The 23620-nt window shown below is 38.8% G+C and overlaps 1 pseudogene across 1 annotated transcript; it reads left to right on the forward strand.

The window, feature by feature from the left end:
• Nucleotides 1-171: 171 nt before the first annotated feature.
• LOC307070136 (ferritin light chain-like) lies at nt 172-21819 on the forward strand (annotated as a pseudogene). The gene is made up of 5 exons: nt 172-251; nt 528-595; nt 1463-1553; nt 20224-20293; nt 21302-21819. The product of its transcript is annotated as a ferritin light chain-like (transcript).
• Nucleotides 21820-23620: the final 1801 nt, after the last annotated feature.

A 23620-nucleotide genomic window follows, 5' to 3' on the forward strand; every position in this document is an offset into this window, starting at 1 on the left:
CCCCATCATAAATACGTTCACAATCTGACACTGAAAATCCACTGTAGGGCATAGGACCTGCAAATAGGATATGAATCACACACATCCATCCACTCATTCAGACAATCCACAAATATTCATTTTTAAGTCTACTATATGCCAATAATGTACCGGGCTCTAAGATGCTAAACCATGCTAAATGCTGAAACAGACGTACTCAGTTCTGGCCCTCCTGGAACTTATGACCTACAGAAGTGCCTTCATTGCAAATGGTCAGGACTCAGCCAATGCTATTATCATCAGCAGGTGACCAAATGATAGAGCTTGCTTTCTAAACAAGCTCCACACTCTTTGCTTTCAACATTTTTGCTTTCCTTCAAGCCACATAATCCAGTGGTCAGTTTCTCCCAGTTAGTGAGGTTTGGGGAAAATGTACCCAGTGAACAATTCCTTGTGGCCTCACTCTTTCCTCACACTCTCCTCTGTCCTCTTGAGCTAAAGAGACCTGGATTCAAGTCACTTGCTCTAACCTTATTATTTTAAAATAGGGCTGCTCCTGCTTTGAGGATTTCCACGGGATCAACACAGTCGCAAAGCAGCACTGAATCAGAAGCAGGTAAATTTCAAAATGACAGCTCTAAAAATATCCACTCTCCTTTTGTTCTCCTCCTATCCCTTTGCTCTGAACACCTCTGCTCTGAGGCTTTGCCTTTACCCTTCTCTGATTACTGCTCCAAAAGGGTTTCCAAGAACCGGGAGTATTTATGGTTTCACTTGCTCCCAAGTCCTTGGTGGAAAAGGATGCTTGCTTTCTGATTCTTACTAATTCCACACTCACATTGTTAACACAAAAATCATCATTTAAAAAAAAATTTCCTCAGCTTCATATTTCATCTGGGCCAACACTGAAAGAATATTTTCAAAGAAACAATATCCTGTCTCCTTTGCTCTTCTGAGTTTCACGTTTTTACCTCCAGTCTCATTTTCAACCCTTATTACGGGATGCATCACCAAAATAGAAGAAAGTTCTTTCTGCTTTCCCTGTACCAGCCAATTATTCTACTTTGTTCTGTCTCTAACGAACAGAATGCGAAATCAACACAAAGCCTGATTATGCGACCTCTTCCAAGGGAAAGGTCTGAGAGTTGTCTATTTACTAATGAAGCTCAGTGTGTATTAAGGGTTGACTGAAGCAATCATCAGGAATTTTCATCCCTTAAATTAGTGTTTTCCACCAGATGCACATCGTTCATTTCAGATAATATAACTTTTAAGTTCAGGATACAACTGGACAAAAGAAAAGAAAAAAAAGTAACCAACACAACATTTGCAGTAATAACACAGTAACAGCTATCATCCTTCCCTGAGGAATTCAGCCTACTTTATGGACACAATTTAGTACAAACTCATAAGAAAGCTAACAAAGCCCAAAACCACTTCACAATAGCGTAGAGAGGTAAAGGTCAAAACTTATTACTGCCAGGCCCAGCAGACAATGGCACCTACCGGAAAGAGCACAGGACAGGAAAACCTGGAAGCCTGTGTTCCAGTTTCGGTTATTCCTGTAAGCATTGGTATGATCTGAGTGAACTCAGCCTGCCCTGCTTTTTCCGTTTATAAAAACCTACATCATCCTCTCATTAGAATGAAATGCCACATCTGAAAACTTGCAGATCTCTTTAGGAAAGAAACAAAACTCATGTTTCTAACCAAAATGGAATAATTCAGTCAATGGAGACATAATAAAAATCTGCCATAAAGCAACTCTTTACTTGAAATCTATCTTTTGTGGTGTATTTATATGGGTAAGGAGTGTAAGGATATCATAAGTAGAGTTACCAATTATTCCAAAAATCAAGGTCATTGAGTTCACATTCCAACTTTGACCTTGACCCAGGCTTACAGAGATGTAACATGTGCCAATACCTCATATCCACCATACATGGGAGAAACAAGGTATGCAGACAGATCTTCTTCTAAGTATCCCATATGTAGTGGTTTTAATACAAGGTCTCAGAGTCGTTGCCATTCTTCACATCCAGATGTGGGCATTTTCCCTTGAATTTGGGCAGGCTTTCCATGGCTTCAAACAATAGAGCAGGGGTCAGTAAATTATGGCTGGTAGGCCAAATCTAGGCCTCTACCGGCTTTTATAAATGAAGCTTTATTGGAACACAGCCATGTTCCTTAGTATATGTATTGTTTGTGTCTGTTTTCACATCACAGCAGCGGAGCTAAGTAGTTGCAAAAGAGACTGTATGGCGTGTAAAGCCTAAAATATTGACCGTCTCACACTTTATGGAAAAAGGTCTCCAACGCCTGCAATAGTATAAAGTGATGCTATGTAACATCTAAGACTAGGTCATAAAAGGTCATGCAGCTTTTGCATGATTCTCCTGGAATGCTTCAACCCTGAACGCTCATTCTTGGGATACTCTATCTTGAATCCTAACGACCACGTTATGAGAAGTTCAAGCCACATGGGCAGCCATCTATAGGCACTCCAGGCAACAGTCCTTGTTGGGCGCAGTGTTCAAGTCATCCCATCTCAAGGGCCAGACATGTGAATTAAAATGATCTAGATGATTGCAGCCCCAGCCATTTGAATCCTCATGACTGAGGTTTCAGACATCAGTCACAGAGTAGAGACAAGCCATCTCCTCTGCGTACTGTTTGAATTGCTGACCCACAGAATCTGGGCACATATTAAAATTTTAGTTTATTTCACCACTAAGTTTGGACTTCTTTATTATGTAGCAATAGATAACTAAAGCACTGTGTCTGTACACAGGAGATCTACATTTCACACAGCACATACTTTTAGATGTGAATGTTGACTGCTCAATTTCTAAGAAGAACGTATACACACATATAGGTACAAAATATTTATGTATATGTAAATATTAGACCTATATAAACTAATCTATATTATCCATAAAATGAGGGGCCCTTGATAATGGCTAACATTTCTTTTCGGTATTTATTGTGTCCCAAGAACTGATAAATTCTTGCATTGTGTGAATTTTCTCTTTTAACCCTCATAGCAACGCGCTGAGAGAAGTAATGTTATCTCTATATTATAGATGAGAAAACTGAGGCAAAAACAGATAACATGCTCAAGAGTACTCAACAAGTAAATTTTAGAGTCAAGATTGGAACCCAAGTTCTCAAGGTTTAAATCCCTTACTCTTAGTCACCAAGCTATATACTGAGTAAGGAGATGAAAGCTGAAGCCATTACCTCATGCTCAAGAAGTTAGACAGAAACTTAGCAGGCATGGTTGAAAGAAAACAGGACTTGGAGTCGTAAGTCCAGAGCCTGAGTTATGAAATGAATTCTCCTCTCATCTAGATATAGGTTTGTTTTTAGAAAATGAAAAAGATCACTGCATATTTTGATGGTTAATTTCTGTACTTAATGATTACAAAAGAATGGAATTTTACCAGGGAGCTATTTTGCAATGACATAACTTATTGATTCAAAATCAAACCTTTATTATAAATTCTTGATTCAAAATCAAATCTTTATTAAGTCTCCGTTGCATCAGAAGTCTTTCCCATTCTTCATTTCTTTTAAAACCCTTTCCTGTCTACTCCTGGCCAAAGCTTGAAGCCTATTTTAACATTTGGAAATAAAATAATGAAATAGTCATAACACAGCAATTCCAATGCCTACTGAAATGGAAGCTCTAAATAATTTTGCAGATAATTTAGGAAACTAAAAATATTTACATCATAGATGCAAAGAGAGAAGTTACTTGTGTCATAAAATAAATGGTGAGACAAAAAGTTTCTGGTCAAGTAGATTTGTTTAAATATGAACACTAATTTGAGCTCTATCCCGGTGCTAAAACCCAGTGACAGGTTGCATACAGTTTCTAAAGGGATAGTTCAGTGCATTGGGTCAAATTCATGCCATAAAATGTGGTATTATTAGTAGTACTAGAAGACAGAGTGTGACTGTCTTCTTTGGGACATAGATAAAGACCCCAAGTTAGACAATATCAAGGACAAGTTATGTAGAATAAGATATTATCTCAGTCCTTGGAACATGTCATCCAGGATTGAACAAGAGGTAGATTTATTATGAAGTACATGAAGCCAGAGACAGTAAGCAATGAGTGGTAGTTGGTTAAAATAGACAGGTTTTAGAAGTAGAGGCAGGGATGCAGAAAACAAACTTAGGGTTACCAGGGGATTGTGGTGGGGAGGCTAAATTGGGAGATTGGGGCTGAAATATACACACTGCTATACATAAAATAGATAACTAATAAGAACCTGCTCTTCTTATTAGCACAGGGAACTCCACTCAATACTCTATAACGGGCTATTTGGAAATGACTCTAAAAAAAAATAAAAGTGGATATATGTATATGTATAACAGATTCACTTTGCTGTACACGTGAAATTAACACAACACTGTAAATCAACTATATTCCAATAAAAAATTTTTTAAAAATAGGTTTTAAGAACCATAGTCAGGGAGCAGTGTGGATTGGAAAGACCTGGCAAGAAATATTTCTGCATCCTCAGACAATGCTCCCCAAGCTGGCTATTGCAAGGGTGAGCATTTAAGAGTTCTTTGACCTAAGGAGGACATGAGATTAACAATCAACCCCAATGTGCATGAATTATTCTCCTCTGTGTTATCAGAAATCAGATGGCATCCTAGAGCAAGGGTCAGCAGGTCTTTTCTGTAAAGGGTCAGGTAGTAAATATTTTGGATTTTGTGTACCATACCTCTCCGTTGCAACTGCCTGTCTGCTGCTGTGGCACAGAAACAGCCATGCACCATACGTTAATGAATGGGTGTGGCTGTGTTCAAGCAAAATGTTATGTACAAAACCAGGAGTCAAGCGAGATCTGATCAGTGGGCCAGAGTTTGCGGACCCCAGTTCTGGGTCAGTGTTCACAGCTGGATGAGTCATGAAGCCTTAAGTTCCAGTTCTCATTGTACTACTTTCTACCTGGGTGAACTTGGGTTCATCCTTTTATTTATATGGGCCACTATATTAGTCAAGCTTCTCCAGAAAAACAGAACCAACAGCATGTGTATACAATGTGCCCATATATATTGATAGATATAGATCTAGATATCAATATTGATACCTAGATCTATATCCATATCTATATAAAGATAGAGAAAGAGAGAGAGAGATTTTAAACAATTGGTTCACACAATAATAGAGGCTTGGTCAATTCAAAATCTGCAGCTTAGGCTGTCTAGAGACTCTAGGAAGAGTTGCAGTTCAATTTCTGTAAGTCTTCTTGCAGAATTCCTTTTTGCGACAGCGAGGTCAGTCTTTGTTTTATTAAGAGCTTCAACTGATTGGATGAGGCGCACCCATACTATGGAGGATAATCTGCTTTACTCAAAGTCCAACACCAATGTAAATATGAATTTCATCCAAAAACACCATCACAGAGACTACCCTGGTGGCGCAGTGGTTAAGAATCCGCCTGCAAATGCAGGGGACACAGGTTTGAGCCCTGGTCTGGGAAGATCCCATGTGCCGTGGAGCAAATAAGCCCGTGCACCACAGCTACTGAGCCCGTGCACCTAGAGCCCATGCTCTGCAACAAGAGGAGCCACCGCAATGAGAAGCCTGCACACCACAACAAAGAGTAGCCCTCGCTTGCTGCAAATAGAGAAAGCCCACGTGTGACAACGAAGACCCAATGCAGCCAAAAATATAAATAAATAAATAAATAAATAAATAAATAAAAATTGTAAAAAACACGAAAACACCATCACAGAAATATCCAGAATAATATCTGACCAAATAACTGGGCATGGTGGCCCAGACAAATTGACATAGAAAATTAACCACCTAAGCCATAGTTTTGTCATCTTTTACTGAGAAATTTGACTTATCTGAACTATTTTGATAACTAGAAGATACCTTCTAGAGGTAACACCCTCAGGTTTTTACATGGTAGGCAGCAGAGGGAAAGAGCCCATTTGTCCAGTCAGATGACACCTAAAGGATAAAATTCTGTCTTCTCTTTGCAACCCACAAGGATGAATACCAAAAATACATCACTTATATCTGCTTTAGCTAACATAGGATAGGTCTGGAACAGACCTACGCTCCCAGTAAGCCTCATGAAATGCTGTTTCATTAAGGGGAGACTTTACTTGCTAAGATTAGAAGCAAAAGAGGGTGGTGGATGAAACACTGCCCAAGGATATAAGTTCATGCAAGGAAGCAGGAGAGAGAATGGGTATCCGAAGATGTGCACTCTAAACCAACACTAATTCCACAGCATCGGGTTATAATTCAGGGAGCACAACTGCTGGGGGGTTTTTCCCCCTCTTTTTTTCCCCCAAAGAGGGACAAATCAAGCATACTGACAAAGGGAGAGCATTAGTCACCACAGATAAATTCCTTTTTAGAGGTGATCTCGCAAATAATTTGGCTCAGTGTAGACTATGATTTGGTTCCAAAAACCATAAGCTAGAGCATTTCATTCCAGGTCCCTCCTCAAATATCCATGATAGGTAGAAATTTGGCATCAGTAGTTCTTGAAATCTCCCCAGGTGATTATAATATGCAACCAGGGCTGAGAATCTGGAGATGTAGAGAGAATTTAAATTGAACTTTAGTTAAACAGTAAAACAAGCTCTGACTCTACTGGCTGGAGCTAGAAAAGGGATAGGCATTTATTGGGATGAGAAGATAAAAAAAACCAGGGAGTAAATCAAATGCTTTACACCTGTGCTTAGCTAATTGTTACTCAGATAATTCAGACAATCTTACAGCACCTGAACCCTGAAATTCCTTAGTTCTGTTTAAAAAAAGTAACTCTTCAAGGAACTGAACTCTGAGAATCATGTAAATCATAAAGAAAAAGAAGAAATCTTATTTTTTGAATTAGATGATTTCATATATACTGTTTCACTTTCATGATATTAACTAGTTAGCTTTCTTTCCATTTTATGTTTGAGGAAAGTAAGGCTTTAAAAAATCTCAGTAATTTTCTCAAGGTCACTTGTTAAGGGTGTGGTAGGCAGCATAATGGCTCCTAAAAATGCCCTCACCCTAATCCCTAGAACCTATTAATATGTTACCTCACATGGTGAAGAGGACTTTGCAGATATGACTGAAGTTATAGACCTTGAGATAGAAAGAATATCCTGGATTACCTCATGGAACAAATCTAATTGCATGAGTCCTTAAAAGTAGAAAACCATTCCCAACTGTAGAAAGAGAAAGAGAGAGATGTCCTAATAGAAGCAGAATCAGAGAGATGCAACATTTTGGGTTTTGTAGGTGGAGAAAGGGGACTCTGAGTCAAGGACTACAAGGGACCGCTGGAAGCGGATAAAGTCCAGGGAACAGAAACACCCCTAGGAGCCTCCAGAAAAGAATGTAGCTCTGCCAACACTTTTTTTTTCTTTTTTAACCATCTATATTGGAGTATAACTGATTTACAATGGTGTGTTAGTTTCTGCTTCATAACAAAGTGCATCAGCTATACATATACATATATCCCCATATCTCCTCCCTCTTGCATCTCCCTACCACCCTCCATTCCCGATCGCACCCCTGTAGGTGGACACAAAGCACAGAGCTGGTCTCCCTGTGCTTTGTGGCTGCTTCCCACTAGCTATCTATTTTACATTTGGTAGTGTATATATGTCCATGCCACTCTCTCACTTCATCCCAGATCACCCTTCCCCCTCCCTGTGTCCACAAGTCCTCTCTCTATGGCTGCGTCTTTATTCCTGCCCTGCCCCCTAGGTTCTTCATAACCATTTTTTCTTTTTTTTTAGATTCCATATATATGTGTTAGCATACGGTATTTGTTTTTCTCTTTCTGACTTACTTCACTCTGTATGACAGTCTCTAGGTCAATCCACCTCATTATAAGTAACTCAATTTCATTTCTTTTTATGGCTAAGTAATATTCCATTGTATATATGTGCCACATCTTTATCTATTCATCTGTCGATCCTGCCAACACTTGTACTTTACTCAATTGAGACCAATCTCAGACTTGTAAGGTAATAAATTTACATTGTTTTGAGTCACTATACTTGTGGTAATTTGTATGAAAGCAATAAAAAACTATTACAGGCAAGGGGTACAGGAGTCTTTTAAAGAGATTTATTGTGCCTGCTGCCACCTTCTTGGTACCCTTTTACATGCCGGCTAAGCAAAAAGGAGTCAGTGAAAAGGAAATTGGACCACAGAAATCAAGACAAATACCCTCAAGGAATCCACAGCTTTCCCAGCATGGTATAGAATGGTATTTGAGACACAAGCCGGGTGGATGAAAGGCTTTTGGTGCTGCAGCCAGGAGTCAGTGCTGTGCCTCTGAAGTGGGAGAGCCAACTTCAGGACACGGGTCCACAAGAGACCTCCCAGCTCCACATAATATCAAGCAGCGAAAATGTCCCAGAGATCTCCATCTCAACGCCAGCACCCAGCTTCAGTCAACGACCACCAAGATACAGTGCTGGTCACCCTATGCCAAGCAACTAGCAAGGCAGGAACACAACCCCACTCATTAGCAGAGAGGCTACCTAAAAACATAATAAGCCACAGGCACCCCAAAACACACCACCAGACATGGACCTGTCCACCAGAAAGACAAGATCGAGCCTCAACCACCAGAACACAGGCATTAGTCCCCCCCCACCAGGAAGCCTACACAACCTACTGAAACAACCTTAGCCACGGGAGACAGACGCCAAAAACAACGGGAACTACGAATCTGCAGCCTGCAAAAAGGAGACCCCAAACACAGTAACGTAAGCAAAATGAGAAGGCAGAAAAACACACAACAGGTGAAGGAGCAAGATAAAAACCTACCAGACCTAACAAATGAAGAGGTAATAGGCAGTCTACCTGAAAAAGAATTCAGAATAATGATAGTAAAGCTGATCCAAGATTCTATTTCCAAGATCCAAAATCTTGGAAATAGAATAGACAACATGCAAGAAACATTTAACAAGAACCTAGAAGAACTAAAGATGAATCAAGCATCGATTAAAAACACAATAAATGGGGCTTCCCTGGTGGCGCAGTGGTTGAGGGTCCGCCTGCCGATGCAGGGGACGCGGGTTCGTGCCCAGGTCTGGGAGGATCCCACGTGCCGCGGAGCGGCTGGGCCCGTGAGCCGTGGCCACTGAGCCTGTGCTCCGGAGCCTGTGCTCCGCAAGGGGAGAGGCCACAACAGTGAGAGGCCCGCCTACCGCAAAAAAAAAAAAAAAAAAAAAAAAACACAATAAATGAAATGAAAAATACTCTAGATGGGATCTATAGCAGAATAACTGAGGCAGAAGAACGGATAAGTGAGGTGGAAGATAAAATAGTGGAAATAACTGATGCAGAGCAAAATAAAGAAAAAAGAATGAAAAGAACAGAGGACGGTCTCAGAGACCTCTGGGACAACATTAAACGCACCAACATTCGAATTATAGGGGTTCCAGAAGAAGAAGAGAAAAAGAAAGGGACTGAGAAAATATTTGAAGAGATTATAGTTGAAAACTTCCCTAATATGGGAAAGGAAATAGTTAATCAAGTCCAGGAGGCACAGAGAGTCCCATACAGAATAAATCCAAGGAGAAATACGCCAAGACACATATTAATCAAACTGTCAAAAATTAAACACAAAGAAATCATATTAAAAGCAGCAAGGCAAAAACAACAAATAACACACAAGGGAATCCCCATCAGGATAACAGCTGACCTCTCAGCAGAAACTCTACAAACCAGAAGGGAGTGGCAGGGCATAATTAAAGTGATGAAGGAGAGAAACCTGCAACCAAGATTACTCTACCCAGCAAGGATCTCATTCAGATTTCATGGAGAAATTAAAACCTTTAGAGACAAGCAAAAGCTCAGAGCGTTCAGCACCACCAAACCAGCTTTACAACAAATGCTAAAGGAACTTCTCTAGGCAAGAAACACAGCAGAAGGAATATACCTACAATAACAAACGCAAAGCAATTAAGGAAATGGGAATAGGAACACACATATCAATAATTACCTTAAATGTAAATGGACTAAATGCTCCCACCAAAAGACACAGATTGGCTGAATGGATACAAAAACAAGACCCATATATATGCTGTCTACAAGAGACCCACTTCAGACCTAGAGACACATACAGACTGAAAGTAGGGGATGGAAAAAGATATTCCATGCAAATGGAAATCAAAAGAAAGCTGGAGTAGCAATTCTCATATCAGACAAAATAGACTTTAAAATAAAGACTATTAGAAGAGACAAAGAAGGACACTACATAATGATAAAGGGATCGATCCAAGAAGAAGATATAACAATTGTAAATATTTATGCACCCAACATAGGAGCACCTCAATACATAAGGCAAATACTAACAGCCATAAAAGGAGAAATCGACAGTAACACAATCATAGTAGGGGACTTTAACACCCCACTTTCACCAATGGACAGATCATCCAAAATGAAAATAAATAAGGAAACACAAGCTTTAAATGATACATTAAACAAGATGGACTTAGTTGATATTTATAGGACATTCCATCCAAAAACAACAGAATACACATTTTTCTCAAGTGCTCATGGAACATTCTCCAGGATAGATCATATCTTGGGTCACAAATCAAGCCCTGGTAAATTTAAGAAAATTGAAATTGTATCAAGTATCTTTTCCGACCACAATGCTATGAGACTAGACATCAATTAGAGGAAAAGATCTGTAAAAAATACAAACACATGGAGGCTAAACAATACACTACTCAATAACGAAGTGATCACTGAAGAAATCAAAGAGGAAATTAAAAAATACCTAGAAACAAATGACAATGGAGACACGACGACCCAAAACCTATGTGATGCAGCAAAAGCAGTTCTAAGGGGAAAGTTTATAGCAATACAATCCCACCTTAAGAAACAGGAAACATCTCGAGTAAACAACCTGACCCTGCACCTAAAGCAAATAGAGAAAGAAGAACAAAAGACCCCCAAAGTTAGCAGAAGGAAAGAAATCATAAAGATCAGATCAGAAATAAATGAAAAAGAAATGAAGGAAACGATAGCAAAGATCAACCAAACTAAAAGCTGGTTCTTTGAGAAGATAAACAAAATTGACAAACCATTAGCCAGACTCATCAAGAAAAAAAGGGAGAAGACTCAAATCAATAGAATTAGAAATGAAAAAGGAGAAGTAACAACTGACATTGCAGAAATACAAAAGATCATGAGAGATTACTAAAAGCAACTCTATGCCAATAAAATGGACAACCTGGAAGAAATGGACAAATTCTTAGAAATGCACAACCTGCCAAGACTGAATCAGGAAGAAATAGAAAATATGAACAGACCAATCACAAGCACTGAAATTGAAACTGTGATTAAAAATCTTCCAACAAACAAAAGCCCAGGACCAGATGGCTTCACAGGCGAATTCTACCAAACATTTAGAGAAGAGCTAACACCCATCCTTCTCAAACTCTTCCAAACAATATCAGAGGAAGGAACACTCCCAAACTCATTCTACAAAGCCACCATCACCTTGGTACCAAAACCAGGGAAGGATGTCACAAAGAAAGAAAACTACAGGCCAATATCACTGATGAACATAGATGCAAAAATCCTCAACAAAATACTAGCAAACAGAATCCAACAGCACATTAAAAGGATCATACACCATGATCAAGTGCGGTTTATTCCAGGAATGCAAGGATTCTTCAATATACGCAAATCAATGAATGTGATACACCATATTAACAAGTTGAAGGAGAATAACCATATGATCATCTCAATAGATGCAGAGAAAGCTTTTGACAAAATTCAACACCCATTTATGATAAAAACCCTGCAGAAAGTAGGCATAGAGGGAACTTTCCTCAACATAATAAACGCCATATATGAAACACCCACAGCCAACATTGTCCTCAATGGTGAAAAATTGAAACCATTTCCACTAAGATCAGGAACAAGACAAGGCTGCCCACTCTCACCACTCTTATTCAACCTAGTTTTGGAAGTTCTAGCCACAGCAATCAGAGAAGAAAAGGAAATAAAAGGAATCCAAATTGGAAAAGAAGAAGTAAAGCTGTCACTGTTTGCAGATGACATGATACTATACATAGAGAATCCTAAAGCTGCTACCAGAAAACTACTAGAGCTAATCAATGAATTTGGTAAAGTAGCAGGATACAAAATTAATGCACAGAAATCTCTGGCATTCCTGTACACTAATGATGAAAAATCTGAAAATGAAATCAAGAAAACACTCCCATTTACCATTGCAACAAAAAGAATAAAATATCTAGGAATAAACCTACCTAAGGAGACAAAAGACCTGTATGCAGAAAATTATAAGACACTGATGAAAGAAATTAAAGATGATACAAATAGATGGAGAGATATACCATGCTCCTGTATTGGAAGAATCAATATTGTGAAAATGACTCTACTACCCAAAGCAATCTACAGATTCAATGCAATCCCTATCAAACTACCACTGGCATTTTTCACAGAAGTAGAACAAAAAATTTCAAAATTTGTTTGGAAAAACAAAAGACCCCGAATAGCCAAAGCAATCTTGAGAACGAAATACGGAGCTGGAGGAATCAGGCTGCCTGACTTCAGACTATACTACAAAGCTACAGTAATCAAGACAGTGTGGTACTGGCATAAAAACAGAAAGATAGATCAATGGAACAGGATAGAAAGCCCAGAGATAAACCCACGCACATATGGTCAACTTATCTTTGATAAAGGAGGCAGGAATGTACAGTGGAGAAAGGACAGCCTCTTCAATAAGTGGTGCTGCAAAAACTGGACAGGGACATGTAAAAGAATGAGATTCGATCATTCCCTAACACCATACACAAAAATAAGCTCAAAGTGGATTAAAGACCTAAATGTAAGGCCAGAAACTATCAAACTCTTAGAGGAAAACATAGGCAGAACACTCTATGACATCAATCACAGCAAGATCCTTTTTGACCCACCTCCTAGAGAAATGGAAATAAAAACAAAGATAAACAAATGGGACCTAATGAAACTTCAAAGCTTTTGCACAGCAAAGGAAACCATAAAGAAGACCAAAAGAGAACCCTCAGAATGGGAAAAAATATTTGCAAATGAAGCCACTGACAAAGGATTGATCTCCAAAATTTATAAGCAGCTCATGCAGCTCAATAGCAAAAAAACAAAGAACCCAATCCAAAAATGGGCAGAAGACTTAAATAGGCATTTCTCCAAAGAAGATATACAGACTGCCAACAAACACATGAAAGAATGCTCAACATCATTAATCATTAGAGAAATGCAAAGCAAAACTACAATGAGATATCATCTCACACCAGTCAGAATGGCCATCATCAAGAAATCTAGAAACAATAAATGCTGGAGAGGGTGTGGAGAAAAGGGAACACTCTTGCACTGCTGGTGGGAATGTGAATTGGTACAGCCACTATGGAGAACAGTATGGAGGTTCCTTAAAAAACTACAAATAGAACTACCATATGATCCAGCAATCCCACTACTAGGCATATACCCTGAGAAAACCATAATTCAAAAAGAGACATGTACCAAAATGTTCATTGCAGCTCTATTCACAATAGCCCGGAGCTGAAAACTACCTAAGTGTCCATCATCGGATGAATGGATAAAGAAGATGTGGCACATATATACAATGGAATATTACTCAGCCATAAAAAGAAACGAAACTGAGCTATTTGTAATGAGGTGGATAGACCTAGAGTCTGTCATACAGAGTGAAGTAAGTCAGAAAGAGAAAGATAAATACCGTATGCTAACACATATATATGGAATTAAAAAAAAAATGTCATGAAGGACCTAGGGGTAAAACTTGAATAAAGACACAGACCTACTTGAGAATGGACTTGAGGATATGGGGAGGGGGAAGTGTAAGCTGTGACAAAGCGAAAGAGAGGTATGGACATGTATACACTACCAAACGTGAGGTAGATAGATAGTGGGAAGCAGCCGCAGAGCACGGGGAGATCAGCTCGGTACTTTGTGACCGCCTGGAGGGGTGGGATGGGGAGGGTGGGAGGGAGGTAGATGCATGAGGGAAGGGATGTGGGAACGGATGTATATGTATGACTGATTCACTTTGTTATAAAGCAGAAACTAATAAAAAAATAAAATAAAAATAAAAATAAAAACTATTACAGGGGTCCTACAGGAGCCAGGCTATATATTTATACTTAAGTATTTCTGAAATGAATTTAACCTTGTGATTGACAGCAGCAGCAGGTTCCAAGGAATCCCACCACACACCTGAGGCAAAAGCAGCCTAATACAAAGCAGTGACAGTAGCAGGTCACTGCCCCACACTTGGGGTAGAGGGGGACTTGATCTACTGTAGCAGCAGCATAGCCTGAATGGGAACCCATCCTCCTGTGGCACTAGTCCCATCAACATTAGTCTAATCTGCTAGCACCTGCTGCGCCAACAGGCCCAACATATACAAACCCTCCAACTCAGCAGCATTAAGTGAGCCAGACTCAGTGTTTCCTGAAACTCATATCCAATGGCACTGGAAAGCTCAGATATCACCTCATGTTATGAAAACATAAAAAAAACAACAACAGAAGACTCGGAACTTCAGAAAGGAAAGGGGAACAATGGAATGGGTGAAAACAAATGGGGTAAATATAAGAGACGATCATTAGCCTCATGAGTTTCTTAAATACTATCTGATGGTCAAAGCAAATATTATGACACCATCTGATGTGGTTCTCAATGTAGAGAAAGGAAATACTACAGAAAATCATACTTTAAAACTGGGGAATATTAAGAGACTAAATGGAAGTAAAATTTTGAAACTTCACTTGAAGTAATAAAACACTGATTCCAGTAGGCTATGGTAAGTTACATATGTATCCTGTGATGCCAAAAGCAACCACTAAGAAAACTATACAAACAGTATACACAAATGATTATAAATAAATTAAATTAAAATGGACTTATTAAAAAATGTTTAAGTAACCCACAAGAAGGCAAAATAACAGAAACACAAGATTGAGAAACTAAGGTAAAAGACAAAACAAAAAATAAAATGGTAGACCTAATCTTTAACATAGCAATAATTACATTAACTGTAAATGATCTAAATAACCAAGTCAAAGACAGAGATTGGAAGAGTAGATTAAAAATTCACAAGCATGATCCAACTATATACTGTCTATAAGAAGTTTACTTTAAACATCATGATATAGGTAGTTCAAAGTAAAAGGAAGATAATGATATATCATGTGAACGTTAATCAGAAAAAGTAGGAATGGCTATATTAATATCAGATAAAGTAGCCTTCAGAGAAAAGGAAATTATTAGGGGCAAACAGGGTCATTACATAAAGATAACAGGAATAATCCACCTAGATGACCTAATGATACTAAATGTGTATGCACCAAACAACAGAATTTCAAAATACATGAAGCAAACACTGAAAAAAGTAGTAAAAGGAGAAAATTTTAAATCCACAATTATTATTTGAGACTTCAGCACAGCAATTTATAGAACTACCAGAGAGAAAAATCAGCAAGAATATGGAAGAAATGAAAACATCATCAATCAATAGGATATAACTGACATTTAAAGAACACACTCAGTAACAGCAGAATACATATTCAAGTGTCCATGGAATATTCACTCATATACTATATACTGGGCAATAAAAAGAACCTTAGCAGATTTAAATTGTAATGTGCCTAAGTGTTGGATGCTAAGACTCAGAGGTTTTCTTATTTCTTTCGTTTATATATTCATAAAAAAATTAGCAGATTTAAAAGAATTAAAATCATAGAGTATGTTCTCTAGCCATAATGGAATCAGACTAGAAATCAATAACAGAAAGACAACAGGAAAGTCTTCAGTCACGTGAAAACTAAACATCACAATTCCAAATAACTCATGGGTAAAAAAGACAGCATCAAGGAAATATTTTTTAATGCATAGAATAAAAGAAAATGGAGATATAACAGATCAAAGTTTGCAGAATGAAGTGAAAGCAATGCTGAAAGGGAAGTTTATAGCACTAAATTGGGAAAGAAAGTATTTCAAAGCAATAATCTAGGGCTTCCCTGGTGGCGCAGTGGTTGAAAGTCTGCCTGCTGATGCAGGGGACGCGGGTTCGTGCCCCGGTCCGGGAGGATCCCACGTGCCGCGGAGCGGCTGGGCCCGTGAGCCGTGGCCGCTGGGCCTGTGCGTCCGGAGCCTGTGCTCGCAGCGGGAGAGGCCACAACGGTGAGAGGCCCGCGTACCGCAAAAAAAAAAAAAAAAAAGCAATAATATAATTTTCTATATTACAACAGTAAAAATGGAAGAGGAAAAAACACTAAACAAGCAGAAAGAAGGAAATAATAAAGATGAAATAGAAATCCATGAAACTGAAAACAGGAAAATAGGGGGGAAAAATCAATGAAACAAAAGGCTGGTTTTTGGAAATAAACAACCTAATCAATAAAGATCTAGCAAGATTGATAAAGATAAAAAGATGGATGGCACAAATCACAGATATCAGAAATGCAACCAGGGATACCATGACATATCCTGCAGGTTAATAAGGGACAAGTTGTTATGAACAAGTCTACACTATAAATTCAAAAATGTAGATGAAATGGGCCAATGCTTCTACACTCAAAACTACCAAAACTCAGCCAAGATGAAATAGATAATCTCAATTTTCCTGTAACCATTAGAAACACTGATTTTTCATTTAAAAACTCCCAAAAGGAATATTCAGGCTTAGATGTTTCACTTTTACCCAAGACATAAAGAATTAACACCAATTTTACATGATTTGAGAAGAAAGAGAAGTAGAAGGAACAGTTCCTAATTAAATTTATGAAGCCAGTATTACCTTGATACCAAAACCGGACAGGGATAGGATAGAAAGAAGAAAACTACAGACCAATATTTTTTATGAAATTGGCTGTAAAAATCCTCTGCCAAATATTAGCAAATTAAATCCAGAAATATATAAAAAGAATAATATACCATGACCAAGTGGCATTTATTCTAGTTATGCAAAGTTGGTTAAATATTTGAAAATCAAACAATGTTATCCACCATATCCAACAGATTAAAGGGAAAAGTCATGTGATCCTATCCAATAATGCAGAGAAAGCACTTGACAAAATCCAATCCCATTCATGATTGTAAAAACAGAAGAAAAAAGAACTCCAAGCAAACTAGGAATACAAAAGGAACATACTGAAACTCATAAAGATGATCTACAAACAACCTATACCCACATTATATTTAACTGTGAAAGACTGAATGCTTTCTCTGTAAGATCAGAAACAAGGCACGGATATCTACTCTCACCACTTTTATTAAATATATTACTGGAGGTTCTAGTAAGAAAATAAAGCAAAAATAAATAAATACATAAATTTAAAAGTTAAATTTTTAAAAAGTTCATTGAAAAGATAAAAGGACTATTCCTACTATGTTGAATAGGAAGGAATATATCCTACTGAATGTTGAATAGTAATATATCCTATTATATTGCCTAAGGAAAAGTAAAACTGTCTGTGTCTGAAGATGAGATGATAATCTAAATGGAGAAAATACCAAGGAATCCACAAAAAGCTTGAGAAATAATATTAGTTTGTAAATGTTTTAGAGTACAAGATCAACACAATTTTATCACATTATATATTAATAACAAATGTGTAGAAGCTTAAAGTAAAATATGTGATGCCATTTACAACTGACCTAAATAAATACTTAAATACAAGCCCAATAAGACATTTATAGGACCTCTATACTGAAAATTACAAAATGCTGATGAAGAAAAATGTTAAAGTCCCAAACAAATAGGGAGACATACCTTGTTCATGGATTAGAAAACACAACATAATAAAGATGTCAATTCTCCCCAAGAGGCTTAACACAATTACTCTTAAAATGCCCTCAAGGTTTTTGCGGATATAGACAAGCTTTTTCTAAGATTTATATGGTAAGAAGAGGCTGAAGAATAGCTAAAACAATTTGTAAAGGAAGATTAAAATGGGAGGAATTAATCCACCCAATTTCAAGACTTGGCAGTAATTTTGGACGGTAGATACATAGATCAATGGAATGGAATAGAGAACCCAGAAATAGACTGACATAAATACATTTAACCTGTTTTTGACAGCAGTGCCAAAGCTATCAAGGAAGAATAGACATTTCAAAAAATGGTACTGAAACAGTTGGACATCCCTCGACAAAAACAAACAAAAAATGAACCTTAACCTAAACCTCCACACCTTACACAAAAATTAAATCAAAGTGGATCATAATCTGAAATGTAAAAGCAGGACATTTTTAGAAAAAGAAATAGGAGAAAATCTTTGGCATCTAGAACTAGGTGAATAATTCTTAGACTTGACACCGAAAGTATGATCAATAAAAGCAAAAACTGATCAATTGGATCTCATCAAAATGAGTTAAAAATGCTTCATAGAAGATCCTTTTAAGTGGATGAAAACTCAAATTACACAGTGGGAAAACATATTTGAAAATCCCATATGAGACAGATGACTTGTATCTATAATATACAAAGAACTCTCCAAACAACTTAAAAAAATCCAACTAGAAAATAGGCAGAAGACAGGAACAGACATTTCATGGAAGAGAATATACACATGGCAAAGAAGCACATGAAAAGATGCTCAACATCATTAGCATTAGGGAAATGCAAATTAAGACCATAATGAGATATCAGAGAATAACTAAAATTATAGTGACAACATCAAATGCTGGCGAGTACGTAGAAAAGTTTTATCACGTCACTGGTGGGAAAATAAAATGGTTTAGCCACTCTGAGAAACAGCTTGACAGTCTCTTTTAATCCTAAAAGTAGATTCACCCTACAACGCAGTACTTGTACTCTTGAGCATTTATCCAAAAGAAACAAAAACTTAATTAAGTTCCCACAGAAACTTACACATAAATGTTCATAGCAGTTTTATTTATAATAGCCAAAAACTGGCAACTACCCAAATGTCTTTCAATGGATGAATGTTGAAACAAATTGTGATAAAATCTTATGATAGAATACTACAGAGCAACGAAAAGGAACAAATTATTAATATATGCAAAAATTAAAATGAACTTCAAGGGAATGATGCTGAAGAAAAAATTTTTTAAAGCCAATCTCCGAAGATTAAGTAATTCATGATTATGTTTACATATTATTCTTAAAATAACAAAACTGTGGAGATGGAGAACAGATTAGAAGTTGCCAAGGGTTAGAGATGGGGGTAGAAGGTACAGTGGGGAAACTTTGTGAGGTTTTTGTGGTCCCAGTACAAATAATACAGCACTCTTGGTTTTAATCCCTAAAGATGTTTAAAAACAATTCCTAATAAGAGTTGTCCAGATATTTAGCAATGGCAGCAGATTACAGGTATAGCTCCCCAACATGACAACTTCAAAAGAGATTGTACTAATTCAATGCATATGTTAATTTTAAAAAGGCCAGTCACAGTACTTAAATGGTATATATCTTAACGATATTATTCTAAGTGTCTAGCTATACCAGATGGACTAGCAGGATTTTCTGTACATTCAATCTTATTTAAGACAGTAAATCTTATAATAAGAGAGTTAAAAAAAGAAAAAGAAAAAACAACAAACCTCAACTACAGTTGGATATTCTCATAGGAAGATGAGGTGAAAATATGTAGCAGTGGTTCAAAAGCTTAAGCAGTGGCACCTAAATTTGGCTGCATATTAGAATCATCTGAAGCACTTTTTAAAAACCCTCACACTGACTGTTGGTCATCCTAGACCAATAAAATAATTTTAAATCTCCTCAGACGATGCCAGTGTCTAGCCAGAACTGAGAACCAGCGGACTAAGCAGCAGGGGATGTTTCTACAAAGATTTCTTAACAATAAGTCCTTTCACCCAATCAGATTTACCTTCCCACAAAGGGGTAAAGAAGGCTAGATGCTGTCCATACTTGCTTAGCTTTAATTAGCACTTGTGACTTGCCCAAATCCTAGATCATGTTTCCCCTAAATTTCATGTTATTCCCTAAGTTTTTCAAATCCAGGGCTAAGGGGTTTGCCAGGATGAGATTTTAAGTGTTCACACAGGGGAAGTCCCTGGCAAACCAGGACAGCGGTCACTACATTGAAATGTAAAGCATCCTAAATAACCCTGCCACTGCTCCCAGATACTAGTCTGTGCCAACCAGTGGAGAAAAGGCATTCTCCATTACTACCACGGCAAATGCTGCTGTACTTGCCTTGGCTACTCCCTATCTCTTCCAGGCGTCACTCCCCTTCACCTGCTGGTGGACGCTTTGGCCAGCTGACAATGCAGATATCTTCAAACTTTAAGGTGAATAAAAATCATATGGAGGGCCTGTTATAACAGAGATCACTGAGCCCCACTAGAGTTGCTGATTCCATAGGGCTTGGATAGGGCCCTAAAACTTGAATATCTGACACATTATCAGGGGACGCTGGTAAAGCTGGTCAGCTTGTTACCGAATGCAGGTTCGTGTGTCTGAAGCACAGTGAGGCCAAACAAACCTAAAGGTTGGAGTCTGGAGAAGAGAAAGGTTTATTGCAGGATCGAGCAAGGAGAGGGGTGGTCCGTGTTCCAAAACCCCTGAAATCTCCAAAGGATTTCAGCAAAGCATTTTTAAAGGCCAGGTGAGGGAGGGACATCCCAGGGCATGTGATCAGCTCGTGCACAATCCTCTGATTGGCTGATGTTGAGGCCACAAGGCAGGTAACATTATCCATCCTTAGGTGCCAGAAGGCCTGGGGGCTACGTGCTCATGATCATCAAGGAGTTCATTTCTTCCATTGGGTGGTGGTTTTTAGTGTCTGAAAACTCAAGAAATATGCCTGAGATACTATTATCTGAGTACTTCAGAGAGAAACTACAATAGAGGATATGGGGGATGGGTCTGTCCTAGGAAGGCCCCATAGGGTACTGCTTGGTTACAAGGTGACCATACTTTGAGAACCACTGCTCTAGTGGCTTGGAATGTTAAGAAAGTAATGGAAGAATCCCTTCCCAGATCTAGATTCTAGTATCACCAGCTATTTTGGTGGGAGGAAGGGTAAGTTTTGTCCTTGCTTGGACTTCTTGTTCATTTATATCAAAGCCTATTTGAGGCAGTGCGTTCGGCAGTCCTGCAGATCTGTCTTTTGCTTCAACAGTGTTTGGAATGAACAGACCCAGGGACGCTCCTTGCTCCAGCCCCCGACCACCCTCCAACCTTTCTTCCTTTCGCAACCTTTGGAATCAGACACTCAGCTATCCTCAGCCTCCAGGACAGGCCAACACCATTCTTTGAGCTTAGCTCCTTATCACTGATCAACCACGAGTTCCCAGGTTCGTCAGAATTATTCCACCGAGGTGGAGGCCGCCGTCCACCGCCTGTTCAACATGCATCTGTGGACACTTACCTCTCTCTGAGCATCTATTTCGACAGCAACAATGGGACTCTGGACAGTATGGGCCACATTTTTCGCCAACTGGCTGAGGAGAAGTGTGAGGGCGCCCAGCGCCTCTTGAAAATGCAAAACCAGTGCTGCGGCCGCGCCCTCTTCCAGGATGCGCGGAAGCCTTCTCAGGATGAGTGGGGTAAAACCCAGGATGCTGTGGAAGCCGCCATTCTTAGGGAGAAGAATCGGAACCAGGCACTATCGGATCTGCGCGCCCTGGGTCCTGCCCGTGAAGACTCCCAGCTCTGTGACTTCCTGGAGAGCCGCTTCCTGGAGGAGCCGGTGAAACTCATCCAGAAGATGGGCGACCACCTGACCAACCTCCGCAGGCTGGCTGGTCCGCAGGTTGTGCTGGGCGAGTATCTCTTTGAAAGGCTCACCCTCGAGCCAAACAGGAGTCTCTGAAGTCCAGCCGCGTCTGAGGAGACCCTCTGGCGTCAGAGCTTCTGCCTGAAGCCCCGCTCTGCAGCCACTAGGCAGCTTTGTAACCGCCCTGGAGCCCTCTCCCAAGCCTTGGACCAGATGGAAACAATAACGCTTTTTGCAGAAGGAAAAAAAAAGCCTATTTGAAATACAAAAAGAATAAAGCGAAAAAAAGAAATATATACATATATTCACGTTCTTCTAACATATGAATTGCCCCACTTTATCTGTGTGAAATAAGTTTGTTCCCATTATTGGGCTGGTTCTCAAGCTTTGCTGCTCGTTTGAATTACCTAAAGAGCTTTGAAGAAAAACATTGGTGTCTGGGTCCCAGCCCCAGAGATTTTGATTCAGTAGGTCTAGGCAGGAGCCTGGGCACAGGGAGGTCTCAGAGTTCCCCAGGTGATTCTAATGTGCAGCAACTTTGTGAACCACCTCTTGGCTTCAATGCAGCTAGTCATCAGATATTAAATCTAAGACACATGGACTACTAGTGCGTGAGCTCTGTCGCTAGGTGTATTCCATTTTCTTCCTCCTGGAAGATTCGTGCCAGGGAAAATGATTGATAGTTGTGTTACTTCTCTGAAATGGATGGAAATTTCCAATTAGCGTGAACAGGGGAGGGTGAATGGGTGAATGCAATAAGGTGTATCATTTACGTATTGCCCTATGTGTATGGCTAGAAGCTTTTGCAACTGAGGTCTGCCCTACTTTTCATGCTAATGGTAATGCTTGTCCTCCTAATGCAGCTGTAAACTTTATAAGCCCATAGGTAGACAGCATCACAAAATATTTACCCCTCCCCACTGGCCCACTCTCAAGCTTCACTCCCCTTCCCCAATACACAAATGTACATCAATGCACTTGAGACCAATATCAACATACTGACCTTCAATTCTTCTACTTTGCAGCTTCCCTCTTATCAGGAGATGTCAGCATTTAGCGCAAGGACAAATGCTTGCCTCTTGAGGAGTAATGTAGACAAAGCCTCCAAGAGACAAATAGCCCTTAGGGAGGGGGAAAAAGTCTTTCAAAAAGGTTGATGCCCAGAGGAGGCATTTTCAGTCACCTCAGCTTAGAGGTCAAATATCCAAAATTAAAAAGGTTAAAAAAAAGAAGAAGAAAGCAAGGAAGAAAAGAAGGAAACAATTTTCTTATCTCATAGTAATAAGGCAGTTTTCCTTAAAAAAAAAAAAAAGACTTAAGCCTTAAATTCTCTTTCCTAATCAAAATGTGCTTTTCCATCTTTAGACTATTCCTCTTATATCCTGTATTATTCATGATGTTTAATTCTTGAAATGGCACATGGCTGAAAACAGAAGCTAACCTCTTGTTCACTATGAATTAAATCTTCTTTTCCTAGGACCCGTCTACAATGCACAATTTGGGGTTGGCCAACATAATTATTTTCTCTGAAATACGTTACAGCATTTTGCCTTTTCAATATATAGTTATACAATACATTGTTAACACAACATATTTAATATACTCAATATAGTAAATACAACTATAACACACATGATATGATGCCACTTTGGTGATTTTCTTCATCCATGTAAGTCTGAAATTTGACAGTATAGTTTTCATATTCTAATGAGCTGAGTATTACCTTTGCAAGGATAGAAAAATAAAATAAATTCATAATATTCTTGTGTGGTTTGCCCCTGGGGTGGATTACCATAATGGGGGGATATTTGAGCCTTTCCCCAAGTCATTAAAAATCCTCCAGCGAGCAGCTCCTTGTCCTCTCCAGGGAGTGAGGGGAAAGGATCTTTAATCATAA

The sequence above is a fragment of the Hyperoodon ampullatus genome (genome assembly GCF_949752795.1).
Source record: "Hyperoodon ampullatus genome assembly, contig: scaffold_443, whole genome shotgun sequence".
Taxonomy (NCBI): domain Eukaryota; kingdom Metazoa; phylum Chordata; class Mammalia; order Artiodactyla; family Ziphiidae; genus Hyperoodon; species Hyperoodon ampullatus.